The sequence below is a fragment of the Lytechinus variegatus genome, chromosome 19 (genome assembly GCF_018143015.1).
Source record: "Lytechinus variegatus isolate NC3 chromosome 19, Lvar_3.0, whole genome shotgun sequence".
In the NCBI taxonomy this organism is placed as follows: domain Eukaryota; kingdom Metazoa; phylum Echinodermata; class Echinoidea; order Temnopleuroida; family Toxopneustidae; genus Lytechinus; species Lytechinus variegatus.
Window position 1 is genome coordinate 6,808,817 of NC_054758.1, and position 18,285 is coordinate 6,827,101.

Genomic DNA, 18,285 nt, shown 5'->3' on the forward strand with positions numbered 1-18,285 from the left:
GCTGAAATACAATTCATTGTAAATTCTATTTTCAATGACATTTATGTGAGAGGTGATAGTGATAGTGTAAAACAATTTTGTATTCCCCTAATTCAAAAGTTATTTCAAAGTTGAAAATCATTTTGCAATGATTTTCTGCAAATCTTTTAGGATAACGGCTTCATAGGAAACAGATTCATTGCAGTGCACTGTCTGAGGGGGGGGGGGGGTGCCAGGTCTCCTATTTTATCTGGTATCACTTAGATAATTCATCATTCAGGCATAAGTGAGCAAAGGCGATTTGAAGAAAAGATACCAAAAATCACTTGCTGGGCGGTCTCTTACAGATTCAAGACAAATATCACATGTTTAAAATAATTGAATACTGCTCTTTCATTTGATAACTCAGTCACAGAAAAAAAGGTCAAGAAATAAGAAAGTTCTGTTTATTTCAAATATTAAAGGCTTTTATTCCAATATTTTTGTATAAAATGAAGAGGTTGTTCAGGTTAGCTGTCCGTTTTGTTGACGATCGGTCATGGCAAAGTTAGTCACGTTAGGAAATCCAAGGAAACACGTTTGTTTATTACATGTTGGAAATACAAGCATTAGTTCAAAGAAATAGAATTTTGTTTTTCATGACTATTTTGTGTGAGTAAGGTCTCAAATTAAAGAGCAGATATTGAACTTTGTAGACATGATGATTATCTGTGGAAACTCAGATACAGCCCGCCAAGAAACTTTTTGTATTTCTTTTTGTCAATTTGTTCTTACTTATGCATGAATTAGGAATTTAAGTTACATGTATACAAAATAAAAGATGAGACAATAGGCTTTACAATAAAGGACATTCGTCAATTATTTTTTGTGATTGATTTATGATTAACCATTGAAAATCCTCGGCTTCGTTTTTTTAGGAACCACTGTATTACGATTCTGTTCATAAGTCTTATCGGATAGGCCTATGCAATGATTTTTAAATGGTTTATTATTTTTTAATGCAAGCTACTCCAAGATACCAACAATTTACTCTTTTATTTTGTCGAAACGTGCCACATATTCTTTTTTACCTGTGAAGTGCTACAAAACCAAATTTACCAAACTTGTGGCTTTTTTACGCTCCAGTATTTTTTATTTACATAGTATGCCGTCTCATTCTCTTCTTTTCTATTTTTGGGGACACGTGACCTTGCCCACCCCTCCAGTAACGCTCGCTGTACAAATACGCTTTTATGTGTCGTAACTTAATAAAGCATGACAAGTCACAATACATTCAAGGCAATCGCATTAATTTTCTCACGCTAAAAAAATCCTCAAAATTGATGTGCATAATTGATTTTATACAAATTCATTTATAGATAAAGTCGATTACGTTAGGGGAAACTCCCTTATATGTCCGGAACTATAATGGTTATGGAGCTAACATCGTCTTCTGAAATTACATCAAACGAACTTGTTGAATTACTACCAGATCAATGGAAGACCGGTGGCATGTCGCGGAGTCGAATCTAACTGAAAATTTGACAAAATTAATATGACTCCAACGCTGGACGAACATAAGGCATTTCCACAGACCATTTGAGTGCTCCTTAAAAGTAAGTATATCATCAGAAATTTATCTTGTTAATTATTCACTCACCGACTCTGACACCAACAGTTCCATGAAAGGATTCAGAGACTATTTTCATCAAATGTTCACCAGGATAGCCAAAAAAGGGTCGTCGGAAGAAACGATAGCTATCAATATTTACCGATTTCCAATTTATTTGGAAAAGAAAATAATACGAATAGTTACACATAGCCAATATATTACTATGCCTCTCTTTCGTAAAATGAAAACTCTGAGAATGCCTGGTTATAATACTTATCAAGTTGCAAAGTTTATGAACTTATGTTATAAAACATCCAACCAGGTACTCTGTTACAATATTTTCAATTGAATTAAATGTTCATGAATTTCAAACCGGGTATTGAGATATTTCACATTCCCTTAGCAATTGGTGGGTTTCCAAAATTTGGAATTCTATACCGTTAGAGATAGAACTAAATCTATCATGACTTTTTCAAACGGAATATGAAATTTTATTTACTTCGAAACTATTCACAGCAGTGTTGTAGTCAAGGCTCAAACCTCCAAGGCCAAGGCTAAGGCCAAGGCTTTATTACCCAAGGCGAAGGCTTCAATACCCAAGGCTGAGGCCAAGGCATGGAAACCCAAGGCCAAGGCATTTCAAACTTATGATATACAGAACAATGAGCTAACAATGCTTATAGGCCGCCGCTGCTAGACATCACACATGGCAAAAATGTATGTGAGCGAGCGGACTGAGCGAATAAAGAATTTCACCCTTGTACATTTAAAAAAAAAAATGTCATGATAAATTTAGACATAATATATTATATATATATTTTTTTGGGGGAGTGGTTCAGAGCCAAAAAGGCACTTACTTGTATTTACCAAAATGGGAATTTTTGGTGCTAACAGATACATGTATTTTCAAAATGAGATTATCAACTGCGTGAAGTAGTTGTTTGTTTTGTAGAAATCAAGTTGAGCAAAGCCTTTTTAAATTTATTTCTTATTGATAAGATAGATATTTTGATTTAGGTTTTACTTCTCAGCGAGAAAGTGTAGCGAGCAAGCAGTTTTGAAAAGAAAATCAATTCTGAAGTTGTAAAACTCGATTTTTGGTCAATTATGGGTTTAATGACTGTTAAATCACTGTTACGTGATGTTCCCGGTACGAACCACGATCTCAAACTTCTGGACATGTGTAATAAGACATGAAAATTAAATATTCTGAGCTGTTTTTGTAATCATGAAAAAGATGTGTACATTTAATTAAAGAAATAATGCTAGATAATGTACAGATCAGAAAAGGAAGCATTTGAGGACTGCATTTTTAATAGGATACATAACTCACCAATCAAAGTAATGCGAGCGCAAAGTGCGAGCTAAAAAACATTGTGATATTCCAACCTGAAAACTGAACATTCTAAGCATTTTTTGTGTGTAAACAGGAAAAAAATTACTACAATAATTGATTCGAGTGCAGAAAGCGAGCCAAAAATTTGTGATATTCCAACCAGAAAACACCATTCTACATTTTTGTAATCATGAACAGGTTTACATGTAGTACTGTACTAAACAATAACTGATGTAAGCATGATTCAAAATTTGTGATTTTCAAACATGTCAAACCTAAAATGTATCATTTTTACTATTAAAGAAGGTATTTCTTTTTGAAAAAGGGCAAAATCATTCCGAAAAAAGAAGTCATTTTTTACTATGGAAAAAGAGGCATTTTTCCTACAGGATTTTTTTGTGGGGAGGGGGGACAAGAGAGCACAGAGCACAAGCTGAAATTTTCAAATGCTGACTTGAAAATGTGTCATTTTTAGGATTCTTTCCAGTTTTCATGTTTTTTTCTGCTTACAACCACTTTCAAATTTCAATTCTCATTTCTTGTATCTTCTACACCTATTTTACCTAAAAAAACAGAGTAAAGAATACTTACAAAATAAAGTTTTATTCAAAAGGATACAAAATAAATGGGGCGCACCCCATACCCTTAGTTGGGGGGGGGTAAATCTTGATTATATCCTGAAACATTTAATTATTAATAATTATTAATAATATTAATAATTATTCATTATATATCATTATTTTAATTAATCATTATTTCTTGAACCCATATTGACACAAACACAAATACGTTATTTCATTGATTTTTTTCCCTTTGTTTTGTCAATCTGAGACACCAGACCCAAAACAAAATGTATACAATTTAGAAAAGATGTACTGCCTATCATCATTAACTAATTCTGCAGTATGATCTGCCTAACCAGCCACCCCCATCTTTCTTGCGCCCTTATATGTTTCTCCTTACAATTTAGAAAAGATATACTGCCTATCATTAACTAATTTTGCAGTTTTTTCTGCCCAACCAGCCACGCCCATCTTTCTCACCCCCTTACATATTTCTCTCCCTTATCCTCTCTCTCTCTCTCTTCCAATTCCTCTTTCTCGTCTGTTTAAAAATATATCAGACCCCCCCAAAAAAAAAATGAGAGAGAGAGAGAGAGGAAGAAGTTCCACCACCAAGAATAAACTTAAAATAAGGGGATAAAGGAAAGGAAAATGTGGAGTAAATTTGATATTAATTTCTAAACATACTGTCACAGTTTTTCAAAAAAAGCTTTTCTTATAGCAAAAGGGTGACAATTTTTTTTCGCTCGCTCGCTTCAATCGCTTTCAAATTTTTTGGCAGAAATTTTGTTCTATATGCCATGCTTGGCCCCTCTAAATTTTTGGCTCATCATGCCATTGACATAGCCAATTTGGATATTACAAACTTAAAGTCTGTGAACAAGTTTTCCAAATCTTTTCAGAATATAATTAAGACTTAAATCATTCTTGTTGGCTAAAGAAAATAATACAAGGAAAATCCTAATGGAATAGAAATCAACCTTGTTGTTGTTATAAATCATTCCTTAGAGTTAGCTATGTTTAAAGTATGAAAGTTGTTGTCAAAATTGCAGTCAGATCTGTCAGAATTATTCCTTTCATCAAAGCACTATAATCTTGATCATAATCATTATTACTGTCATTATTATCATTATCAATATTGTCCTTATCATCATTAGTCATGATTATAACACATTACCAATTAATAGTTATTTTTCATTACTGCTGTTTTCTTTGTTACAATGTGATGATAATTCTTAATAAGATGATTTAATAACAATTACAATCGATGACACAGCTATTACACTTACTGCTGTTGCTACTGTTACTGGTGACTGGTAGTTTTGACCATTAGTGTCATTACAGAACAATTGAAAAATGTATAATTACTTATATAAAACAAATGAAAGTACAAAATACAAAATGCCTTGAAAAAGCCTTGAAAATGCCTTGAAAATGCCTTGAAATTTCAAGGCTCAAAATCCTCAAGGCCAAGGCCAAGGCACTCTCAAGGCCAAGGCTTGAATGTTCAAGGCCAAGGCTTTGAAAAAATAGGCCTTAAGGCGCCTTAAGGCCAAGGCCGAGCATCAAGGCACTACAACACTGATTCACAGGTGCATTTACTCTAATCATTAACAATATATGTAGTATGTATGAAGGTGTGTGTGTGTTTTCAGTCACACTTCCGGAAATAGCGCATACGATGGAGCATATTATTTGCACTCAGATATGGCCCATCAAACTGGTTTTTGTAGTAGCAGAAGAACTAATAGTAGTAGACGTATTAGCAGTAGAATTAGTAGAAGTAGTAGATCGAAGCAGCAACAGCAGTATTAGTAGTAGTAGTAGTAGCAGCAGAAGTAGTAGTAGTAGTAGAAGTAGTAGAAGTAGTAGTAGTAGTAATAGTAGTAGAAGTAGTAGTAGTAGTAGTAGTAGTAGTAGTAGTAGTAGTAGTAGTAGTATATAGTCACGATAGTAGTAGCAGAATTAGTAGTAGGAGTAGTAGCAGTAGTAGAAGTAGGCATGGTAAGTGCCGAAAAAAAGGCATCGGAGGTCCCTCGTACCGAATCGCTGCTTCACATGAAGAGGCTGCACTATCGTTAATCAAAGAGTATGCATACTTGTTTCATTACACACAGGAATGATACCAGTGCCTGCCAATATTGTGTTATCGTAGAAATGCGATCATCAGAAATTATTATCATAGAAGGTTTACCTTTTTTATTGCAACTTAAAACATGATTTGCGCTATAGCGGAGAAGGGGATACCTGTACCGTTCCCTTTCAGTAAAGTTTTGTTTTAAGAGAGAGAGAAAGCAGAAATTAGGTATGATGATGGCGAATGACAAAGATATAGTATTATAATGAGAGAAATGAGTTCGTGAACTAGTACCCCCTCAGTACCTATATCAACTCATAGATGATCTAAATTAGTCCAGTCAATATATGGTTTGACCCACCACTAATTGCAACACGAGAATTTCTAGTGCAATGCATTGTAGTAAGGTCCTCTTAACACCATACTAAAAGTCCCAAGAAATCCAAGTAGTAGAAATTTATCAAATTTGCATATTATGCAAATTATCCTTTGTTACAGGGGAAATTTTCATATTTCATCCAAAAAATGGAAATTACTATCTATTTAAAATGATTTGAGTGTTTAAATTGATAGCTTGAAGGTCAGAGATTAAATTCGACATAATTAGGAATTGTTTGTCTAGATGAAACTTGCATAATTTGCATAATATTATGCAAATTAGTAGTTATAATTCTGAAAAAAGGCATAATCCATATCTTTTTGGGGAAAAAAGATATCTGAACCAAAGTAATTTGAATGAAAATTATGATGGAACATTATAAATCTGTTGTAGATTGAATCACGTGACCACATTTATCTAATTTGCATAATATGCACATAAGCATCCGTCATTTTGGAAAATGTAAGTAATATGAGATTTTCCACTTAAGCATTTGTGTTAGACTCTCGTGAAAGAGAAAGCAATAGGATGGGATTACTAAGAAAGCATGACAGATACTTGCATATTCAGCTTTTATGTCTGAAAAATAATTTGCATATAATGCAAATAACTATTATTGTTGCTGATCATTATAATATGGAAATGGAAGTCAGAACAAATGGTTCCAATGTCACTGTAAAAAACAGGAAAAAAATGATGTGTAAAAGGGTCATCTTTTTCTTCTGAAAACCTTTTAGTTATTAATTTGTTCCAAGAAATATATTGTTTAGAAATATGACATTATTGCAACAGAATATGATAAATTACTACCATTGTTAAGTGGAAAATCAGGACCGGAAGTGTTAATATCCATAAACAAAACAAAATTTGTCCTGAATTTTCGAGCTAGACCTTATTAGTCCTGTTGTGTTCACTTGAAGGATATTATCAGCCCAAACCATTCAGTAGCCAGAGGTAGCATTGCTGTTTTTAGAGAGAAAAACTTGGGAGCAATATGGAAACTTTCACAGGTTCATGCACATCCACATCTTCTGTAGCAGGTCATCAATGGAAACCTACAAAACAATGAAAGTACACATTTTGAAATAATTGTATTCGTATTTGTAATGATGATATCTCTTTCATATTTTGAGACATGAAATATGAGATGCTGTAAAATGCATGATAGTTTTCCAGAGTTAGGAGGAAATTTTATTTTATTTTATTTAAAAGTCAACATTAATGTGGTTGTTTATCTACTCTCGGATGAAGTGTTATGGTAACTATAACGAGTATAGCAAACTTACTCAGAAGATTACTCACATACATCATCTTCTATCTCAAGCCGAGAGGAATTACCACAGCTTTCACCTTTACACACCCCGCACATCCATGAATATGGTATGGGGATTCTTTTGCATGAGCATCGGCTTGTGCTACATCCAGTCTTACAGTTGCACCTGAATATCTTGGTCAACTTATCTGGAGCAGCAGGGAGATGTGTCTGTACTGGAAGCATTTGGCCATTCTTAATCTCCCATCCCCATTCTTCAGGTTTCAGATTTCTCGTGGTTTCCTTCCAAGTCTGTACCTGATAATACACCTTCAATGTATGATATTCTGTTGCGGCAGATGTTGGGGGTAATGTCTTCGGTTCAACAAAGGTGCTACTTTTTGTCACCTTTTCACAGAATCTTCTGTACCGCAATTCATTTATGCTGTCACCCTTCTTGCCTTTATAGAGGTAAACAAGACTTCTTTCGCCAGCACTGACGATGTCTTCCTTTGAGGCATCCTCGCTGGTGAACAGGTCAGCAAGCTGCTGGAAATCACCATTCTTCTGGACTTCTTTCAAGGCAACCGGTTTGCCTATTCCAAACACTCTTGATGTTGTGTCACACCCAAGCAGCGCATGGACAAAGAGCAGCCGGGAACATAGTGGCATTCCCAAGATCTCCCTTGTTTTCCTTATGTTCCATATCTTCTGCTTCCTTGTATTAGCCTTCATTTCGGGTTTCAAGTACAACTCTTTCTCAATGGCACTTCCATAAAAGCACAAGAAGATTAACAGATCAGTATCATCACCAATGAGGACAGTGTTTGCGACCTTGCTTGACTCTATTGTTGTCTTGGCAATCAAAATGTCAGCGTCGCCCCTGGCGTGAATTGCTGTACAGTCTGCCTTCTCAAGGTAAGAGCTTAGCATTCTGAGAAAGCGTTGCTTGTTTGACTTGTTACAGACAAACTCCTGTTTCTTCAACCTCAGTGAAGTTTCTCCTGTGAACACAACATCTGGTCCTTTGGAACTACTCGTGCGTCTGCAGTGTGTAGCATCTTTGATTGCCTTCCCATACAGACGTGTGACATACGTAACATACATATTGCATATGCTATCAAAGGTTTGACCCCTGGACCAAGGTAGACGGTGCAAGAGTGCACCACCATCAAGCACATAGCGTAGATTATCATATGTTGGCTCTGACTGATTATGCTTCACAATATCCCACAGAGCATCACCAAGCGTTGCTTTGTTTGCCTCTCTTGGCAGACCATCATTGTCGAATAATGATGTTGGGTGACTGCAAAGCTCATACTTGAACAGAGCTGCGGAATCTTCCTGCTCATCCCGGGGTAGCAATGATGCTCAGTCTTTGGAAGAGTAATTCTGGATCCACGTGAACTTTGTCTCCATTGACATCAACAGTTCTGGTCTGGAAAGTAACCACCTGGTGTTTCCTTTGGAATGAGTACTTACATCTTTTCCTACCATTGACTGAATGACGGCCTGGCCTACATCTCTTGCTTGGTCGACATTCACTTTCTTGTGTGCTGTTACCCCACTCACTATATTATGGAGAGATGGGTCAGGTCCAAATGGGTCCCATTGCTTGAATGATTCAATGAGCTTGTGGGTATCATTCAAGTCTGTTCTAGAGCTTGAAGAATCTTTATGCTGCTCGCTGGTGATGTAGTTGATGCCAGCGAGCTCTTGCATTGCCAAGTTTATCTCAGCACACGATGGCATGCTCAATATCCATGTTAACCTTTGAGCTTCCGCCATGCCCTTGCCTCTTGTGAGACCTCCACTTGTCTTAATACTTCGCATGAGCACTTGCTCGATCACAAGATCTGTTGACAAGCCTGCCCAGTAACGATCGCTCCTCCTCACAACATGGAAACCACTCATGAAGGCATGATAAACATCTGCGTGCGTCTCACTAAGATGGGACATCTTTTGTAGATACAGATATGCTGATTTGACATACATGTTGTGCCCAGCTGCTGCAAAGTATGGCAACATGCCCTGTATTGCTGAAAGATGGAGCATCCAGTTGCCAGTTCGTTCTGCTTTGATGAACCTCTTCAAGATGACAACCAACTCCAAATATTGTAACCATAGCTTAGCGGTCCTTCGGTCACTTATTCTATCACGCTCCTCTTTAGTTTTAACAGCAACTCTTGAGAGCACACCCAGAGAGGATAAGTCAGTACTAACATCGCTATCTATCATCAGGCGATCGAATATTTTTCCATTATCTATTTCCATCTCCTCTGGTAGCTCTGATGTTTGCAAGCTTTCAGAACATCCAGTATCTTGTTCTTCGACATCATGGTGATTTGTAGGTATCTGAACATTGTATGCATTTGCTACAAGTATCGTGTTAAGGGCTGCATCAACCAAGCTTCTGCTTCTTAGCAGCACTACTTGGTGAGCATCTAGAAGAATAATGTTGTGGAAGCTGCTTTCCTGTTCTAAAGTTGACACTACAGCTTTGATGATACACTGCATCTACTGCTACGAGATCATGAACAGATGCTATGCGACTAGCAACTGATGTAGACCATTCATCTTTCCTTTTAGCACATGAAATTAGTACACTTTCTTGAAATGATGTACTTGTGACAAGATGCACATCCATCTATCCAGGTTTATTTTCACAAGCGGCTGGTTTGCCGCAAAACAAGCAATCCTCACCAAAACTAAATGTTGGACTCTCTGAACGAAGAACACACCGTGGAGAGGTGTCCTCTCCTACCTCTTTTCCCTGTGCTCTTAAAACGGTATTTGGTTGGGTAAATATCCGTCGGCATTCGGTGTGCACTCGCTGCCCTTTCTGAGTTCTTATAGTACTTTTTTGTTGCTCACTGGCCCTGTTGATACTCTCACTTCCCTTTTCTCTCAAGATTACAGTTTCTTGGCCATTGTCACAACTCTCTTTGCAGAAAACACATTCAGCCATAGTTATCTGTAATTCAAGGAAGGAGAGCAGAAGCAAAATTAGAAGCGGCATAAGACCAAGTTAATTGACATCAACTGGAAATTTTTGGCATAAAAAAGCATTATCAAAAAATCTATCACTATTTTTATATTTCCCTTTTATATAATTTTTGTTCCTCTGATATTCTATTGATCTGATCCCGGCCATTACAATTTTTACATATAACAATTCATATTTCTTTACAATCAATTACAATTAATCTTTAATAAATTAGAAAGCAAAAGAGAGATTTCTGAGTTTTCATTAAACATAGGATTGCCAGGCATAGCAAAATATTCAATAGCAATTTGGTTCTTAAATCCTGATAGAGAATTGCTATCTGGGCCATTGCTATTATAATAATCCACCAACTCATGATTTATAGAAAGCTCAAATTTCAGATTTTACAGTGACAGAAAGTGATACTGGTAAACACGTGTCAAGCAAAAAGGTTACACTTTCACTTACCAAAACAGCAAAGCTTTCAGTTCAGATGAAATGTGCATAGGTTTCTGAGTTGACTAGTCTGAATACCATACATGTGTGCTGTCAGAACTTTTAGGCCTCATAAAATTTTATAAAATACACTGCATTAATGTCATGTATACATGTACATGAGAGAGTGGATGAGACAACCATGTTATATAGCCACAGAACTGTAGAGACAGTACTGCCTTTAATTTGGTACTCACAAAGAAGAACAAAAACACATTCAATTGATTATGCAATGAGTCATGGGTGTTGCAACATCAGTGGATTATCCTTTGTTAGGTATTTTAAGCTTCTAAGGCAGAACCTAAAAAATATCAAACACTATCCAAAACTTGTTGGTCTTAAGTATTCTTTCTCAAAAAAGCAATTTTAAATGTTTTTATTTGAAATCACATTTTCTTCAATATGAGAAATCTGCTAAAAGAGTCATTGTAAAAAGGGAAGTTTTCCATTCGGTATTTGAACTTCTGATTGAAATGGAAAATATGCTGTATGTATTTGTCACATTTTTCTCAAGAGAATTATTTTTCAATTTATCATGTTTAAAATCTTCTGATCATACTGACAAAAATGATTGAAAAGTGTGCCCATATGTAAATATTATCATTTAACTATTTTGTGTACAATATTGAAGACAAAAAATTGCATAATGTGCAAAATTAGCAAAGTTTATCCAGAAAAAGTCTATATACTTGTGTTCATCATACTCTCTGACCTTCAAAGCATAGGTATGAACACTTAAATCATGTAAAACGGTTAAGTATTTCCATTTCTGTGAGGAAAATTGATAAATTCACATACAACAAAGGATTATTTGCATAATATGTAAATTAGATAAATTTCCACTTCTTGGATTTCTTGGGACTTTTTATATGGTGTTTTGGGGACCTTACTAAAATGCATTGCGGTGAAATATCACTTGTTGCAATTAGTGGTGGGTTACCCCCTCATTTTTACTAGATTGACTGGACTAAATGGCGTCAGCTCAATGTGCTTAATTTGTAACACCCCCCCCCCCCCCCCAATTAAACGAATTTATGGTGTTTCTCCGGCGATTTCAGGCCATAGAATTTCTCATATCAACGCAATCGTTGTTTGTATTACTATTAGGTTGATTAAGATTGGTCGTAGAGCGGTCGTAGCGGTAATATTATTTGACATTTTATCACGAATGGAAATTTGTTCATAAAAAGTCAACTCGTTTCTTGCTTCCGCCCATGTCCCGGCAATCAATTTAAAGGTGTTTAAAGCGTGGTCGGTAGTAATTACATCGATGATTACCCTCAAAGTGAACGTGTTTTAGATAATCATGTAGGATTAGCTTAATTTACGTGCTATTTTTTTTATTTATGATGATACATTAATGAAATCTGAATATTACCATGACAGTAATTTCATTTACAAAACCGCTCTGGTAGCGGGATCTACATCATGATAATTTGTTATTACCAATCTCCTGGCGCAAAGCTTGCTAGGAAACGACCAGACCATTTCGATAAATGTTTCGAATGAACCAGCCTCTATTTGATCCAACCGACCTCCCGTTAATGAGGTCGGCGATTACCTTTTATCATTAAGCATTTCCCCCATATCAAATGTACCTGAAGGACGAATTAAAAAAATAAAAATTGTTATGTGTTTTGTTTAATATTTTACAGATGCAACGAACCAAGTTCTATGGAAATCCTGGATATCTATCACGAAAGTCTGCTTTGATTGACAGAACCGATAATTGAGGAAATTTCACGGTTTGTCAAATGGAAACAAATTGACATGTTACCTTGTTTCAGAACAAATACGTATATAATCAGCCAGTCTTCATACATGTCATATGAAACTCTTTCGTCGATGTTTGAGAGTTAAGTGATACCTGAGCCATTAACCACAATTTGGAGACCAAATTTCTTACCGGACTCGTCATGAGACAGGATACTGATTTTGATATCGACTGAATTAAGCCATGTAGATCTGCAGAACGTTGAAGGCGTGCGTGTCCTGGCCTGGCATGGTGTTCCATACCGGACAAAAACAGATAAGCTATTGAGCTGTAAAGGGATAAAAATAAGTCCAATATCGATTGTTTAATCTTAAATCCCTGATTTGATAGCTTAATCGAAATGGAAAACACGAGAGATATTCATCAAAACACCTCGAGCTGTTGTGAAGATCAAGATTTGTATGATATTCCCATGCATTCGATTGCGTGGCTAGCCACTGTCCCTTTGACTCTTTCGATAATAATCGCAGTCACTATAGTGGGGAACGCGATGGTGATTGCAGCTTACTTTCTGGACAGACGCATCAGGAATAATGTAGCGAACCTCCTCATCTTAAACCTTGCAATAACAGACTTTGTCGTCGGTGCTTTCATCATTTCCATTGACACTGCCTGGATCATCAAGGACGTCTGGACCTATGGAGAATTGTTCTGCAAAATCTGGATAAACGTTGATTTCGTAGTCACCATGATGTCTACGCTCACCATGGTTCTTATCAGCTGGGACCGTTACTGTTTCCTGACGATGGGGTTGCGGTACAAAACATTCCAGACTAAAAAGCGTATTTGCGTGATCCTTGCCATTTCTTGGACAATTGTTATCCTGATATACACATTCCTTGCTTTTGCATGGAGTCCCATTACCGGGTGAATATAACGTAGATTATTCTCAAAACTGTGAAATGGAGTTTACATACAACCTGGTCGCAACGATCATCAACAACATTTTCGGATTCTTCATTCCATTTGCTATCTTAATTATCCTTAACATTACTGTGTACAGAAACATATATCGGAGGTCTAGGGGTACCGTCGGTCGAAGCCCTTCAAGGTCAATAAATACGTCGTCTAGGTCACCAAAGAAAAACTTTGGGCCTAGATCCCCAAGGGGGGTAAACTACCGTCATCCCGACGGTCCTTCTGGCCCAGTAGCAGTCTCACCTAGACGCGGTGGTGATGCTGCTGCAGCAAATGTAACTACCGAGTTTACTGACAACCGCGCAGGTGGAGAAAACCCCGTCACAAGAGAACTATCAAATGATAGAACCTCTTCTTCAAAGAAAGAAGGTCGAACATTTGCCAGGCATCGAAAAGCAGCCTTCGTGTTAGCCATCCTTATCGGATGTTACCTGCTCTGCTGGTTACCCTACCAAGTAACAAGCGTAATGTATGCAGTCTGTGATACCGATTGCGTCTCCATTCGTTCGTGGGAGGTCACGAATTTACTTCTTTTGTGTAACTCAACCATCAATCCCTTTATCTATGCTGCTATTAATGTCCACTTTCGTCGGAACTTTAGGAAGTTTTTGTTGCTTGATCGTTGGGCTTTCGACTTTAAAAATTGTAAAATGAAATGTCAAAATGCAAATCAGATTGGTTGTCACCGGAAGCCTTAATGTCAGCACGGTTACCATGGTTACCTAATGTCTGCAAACGATCGTCTTCCATCTAGAGAGTTTCCTTGCAAACATGTCGGAAGGCCCAGACAAGAAACTTTTGTAAATACAATCAGACTACTGCTGACTACTGCACATCTTGCGCCTATGATCTCCAGGGGGGTGGGGCACTCGACCAAAAAAGTAGTGGGTATGTGCCGCGGGCGAGACAAAAAAACGGGGACCTTGGAGCGGGCTTGTTGTAAAAAGGAGGGTCCTCGGAACGGGCTTCAGAACGAAAAATTTGTGTGGAAACGGGGGTCCTTGCACGGGTCGCCTGCGTATTCATCCCTATGGAAGGCGCATACGTGCATGCAGGTAGCCCGGCGGCACGGGCGCCGGGTGCGCTCGCGGAGAGGCGATGGTCGGACAGCGCTTTGCCAAAATTGCGGCTCATTGTAGCGCAGATCAATACGGCCAGAACGGCGTCACGGAAAATATGCGAAGCTTTGGAGCGGATTTTTTTTTCTTCTTTTTCCTCGATAAGAAGAAAATACTGTGCTTTTTTCTTTTTCTCAATTAGACAAAAATACTATGCCTTGGAACGGAAATTTGAGTGTAAAAATGGGGGTCCCCTCCGCGGCACATACCCACTATGCATTATATACTGAATGCCCCCCCCCCCACGCTGTTTCAGAGTGAAAATAAGCTTAGCGCCCCCTCGCGGCCCAAGTGCGCATATGCATTTAACGTTGTTGTGCTGCAATCTCATACAGGGGCGATGAAAAAATCTTTGGCGAATGTGTGGCATCTGGCGCTGACACGACCAACTCTCTCTGTCTGTCCCCAACAGTTTATTTATTTCGCAAGAATTCCGTGGAGAAACATTTTTTTCCATGTTTGAAGTCGTAAGTATGGCAATGGGATTATACGTTTTCTGTTTTTTTCCATTTTGTGATGTTGTTTGCGTTTGCATAATCCAATGTTAACTCGCAAATCTGACCTAATTATGGAACTTTATAAGGTCCAAAATGTAAAAAGTCCGGTTTGTCAGCATTTCGTATTTATTTTAGTTTTGTTTTCATTGCACTTAAGATTCATCTGGCGCATTTTTTCGTGGACCCAACATTAGAATTTACTTTAGGTTCATTTTTCGATACAGCACATTCTGTTTGTACAGGATGTGGGCGCCGCTATATACCTCGGGTGAAGCCGGGCAGGGCCGGGTCGCGGGCCGCCTGGCTGTGTGGTCAGACACCGCTCATGTACACAGCAGCTCAGCTGCGCTTCGTGAGCTGAGGCAGAGCTAACCCAGGGAACTCCCGTCCGCGTACCGGGCGGGAGCCCAGGAGCTTACCGTGTAATTGACCATACTCAATGGTCTACAAGGGTAGATTATGGTCAAAATATCTAGCAAGATAAATTATGAAAACAGAAATTATGCACTTACCACGATTAGGCCTATATGGATGATGGTCTAACGAGTGGCAGTTTTTCAGACATCTGGGCACAGACTGGAACCTCAAAAAAACGAAAAGTTGCCCCCGTCTCGATCGGCCATTTTTGTTATGAATTGCCACGCGTTAGACCTTCATCCATATACCGTAATCGTGGTAAGTGCATAATTTCTGTTTTTCATAATTTATCTTGCTAGATATTTTGACCATAATCTACCCTTGTCCCGTGAGTATGGGTCAATACATGAGCTCCTGGCGTCGGACCGCTCTGCGGGCCGGCGCTCCCTGGGTTAAGGCAGAGCTAGCTGAGCCAGACTGCCTGAGTGAGACTGAGAGTGCATTTGCTGTACATGTAATGATTTGGCTGCGCCTAATGCTGCTGAGTGCTAACTTTGACTCGTAAAAAAGGGTATTTCACAGTCTTGGTCTAGACTCTTATTTTCACAATCATGACAACACTTGCAATATTTTTGGCCATTTGTTTTTTTTTTGCATACAAATTTACAGTCAGTGTTAGCCATATCTGTGATACTGCGGCTATATTGACTACACCGCACTAGTAGTGACTAGATTCAAGGCCAGCAGTGCTACTGCTAGTTAGCCTGGAGGACTCGGTGATCATATTTTTTTATGATTTTGATATTGCCATTTGATCAAATGACAATATTATCAAAATCATAAAAAATATCACTGAGTCCTCTCGGCTAAGTGGTAGTACTAGTAGGCCCTATAGATTCTAGATTTTTTAATTGATTTTTTTAGGGTGGGTTAGATTCTGCTTGAGGTCTGAGGTTTTTCCCAGATACATGAGGGGGTATTGCATTAAAAATTTTGTACTGCATAGAGTCTATACGGCGGGTCTGGGGATTGGTTTGAAATAAAGGATTTTGTGTTTTTTTATTTCTTTATTTTTTTAATTGATTTTTTTAGGGTTAGATTCTGCTTGAGGTTTTTTCAGATACATGGGGGGGGGGTATTGCGTTAAAAATATGCTGTACTTCATAGAGTCTATACGGTGGGTCCGGGGAATTGGGTCTGAAATGAAGGATTTATGTTTTTTTATTTCTTTTTTTTCTCAATTTTTTAGTTTCAATGAATCAATAACACACATTGCTACATTTATTCACAAGAAACTATACACACATAGGTCAGGTAGGCCCTAAATTTTAATTTTCTATTGTATCAGACCAAAATATACATTTATTATTATAGTTCATACATGATAGTTTATCTCTGCGCACGCGCTTCTTTTTTGGCATTTCTTGTTTACTAAATTTCATCATAAGATGACTTTCATTTTTCAAAGATCCTTTTATCTTTAATATAACATGTCTTCTGTGTGCACGTTTTGTACAGGGAAGATTAGCATAAATTCTGTTCGTCTTTTTTATCATCATGATAGTTGTTCTCTGGTGAAACATGTATTCAAAGAATTTCTTCTTTTGTTGATTTGAGTGTTGATACGTCATATTTAACTAATGTCACCAACATAATCTGAAAAATCTAATTTCACACATGAAAATGACATTATTACCAATATATTTATAGGTCTTTTTATTTTATGTATCCTTTCAACTAGTTCCCCTAGTCTCAAAAATTGAAGGAAAAAATATGTATGTTTCATCAGAGGTTAAATCTAAATCATACCTATATTACATCAGATAAAATAAACATCTAAAACAACTGCCAGCTATTTTACTTTTTATATAAAAAATTAAAAAATTATATCACACAATTTTCAGTAATAATCTACACATCTGTGACGTTACAAAATAGAATAATTTGAAATTTATGTCTCCAATAACCTGACTTCTACATTTAATCCTCTTCATTTGTCAGTTGCTTGGTGATGGAATGAGTCATTTTCTGAAGCAATGAGATGGAAGGAACCTTCATAGCATCCAACAAACAAGGATTTCTATGAGGCATTGTGTTTTTCCACATTGCAGACCTCTGTATCACCAACTTAAATGAGCCTCCACCTGTCCACCATGATCTCCCCCAAACTTAATCCACACCTCTTCTTCAGGAATTGCCCCATCGTGAGTTGTGAGAAATCCATTCCTGTGGAAAGATGATGGAACATGAACATACGGTAGTTTTTGATGATTTCTACCAATTAATAGCTTTAGCTATGAAAAAAAAGGCTGGCCTCCCTCAACATTTTTAAAGATATTTCTATTACTCTTTTTCGTTTGAGTCTTCTGGTGATGCAAAATTTGAGGCCACACTGGTGACAATCAGCACAGTTTAAAAAAAATAATACAATTATGCAAGTGCATATCACATCAAAATTTGCTCAAAAACTTGTTTTAGTACAAATCCAATGCTTTATTCTGTCTCCAGGAAAGATTTATGATTGTATATATTATTCTCACTTTTGATGAATTTAATCATGAATCTGGTGGCAGATTATAATATCTATTGTCATTTAAAGGTGCAAATGAAATGATCATGAAAATCCTTTTTGGCAATGTCCTTGAGATGAATTTATTGATTTCACATTCTTTATGATCATTAAAACTATTCAAAATAAAGCAATATTCTGGTGCTAACTTTTCTTTCTGTTTCTGTTGTCTAACCACCTCCAGTCTGTGACTCTGCTATGGACCTAGTGAATCACTGTTGACTGTCCATGGTTCAAGTGAGGATTGGCAAACCTGGTCATTTCTTGATTACCTACAGAATGCAATTGCAACATATGCAAAATCTTATGCAGGAATGGGGCTATAGCAGTGATGGGACACTACATTTGACTGTGAAGATCAGACGATGCAATTCCCGTTGGTCAGCCCCCCCCC

The 18,285-nt window shown here is 37.3% G+C and overlaps 1 pseudogene; it reads left to right on the top strand.

Annotated features, from left to right (window-relative positions):
- The first annotated feature begins 1,328 nt into the window (after window positions 1-1,328).
- On the top strand, window positions 1,329-14,263 carry LOC121405683 (annotated as a pseudogene).
- The last annotated feature ends 4,022 nt before the right edge of the window (window positions 14,264-18,285 follow it).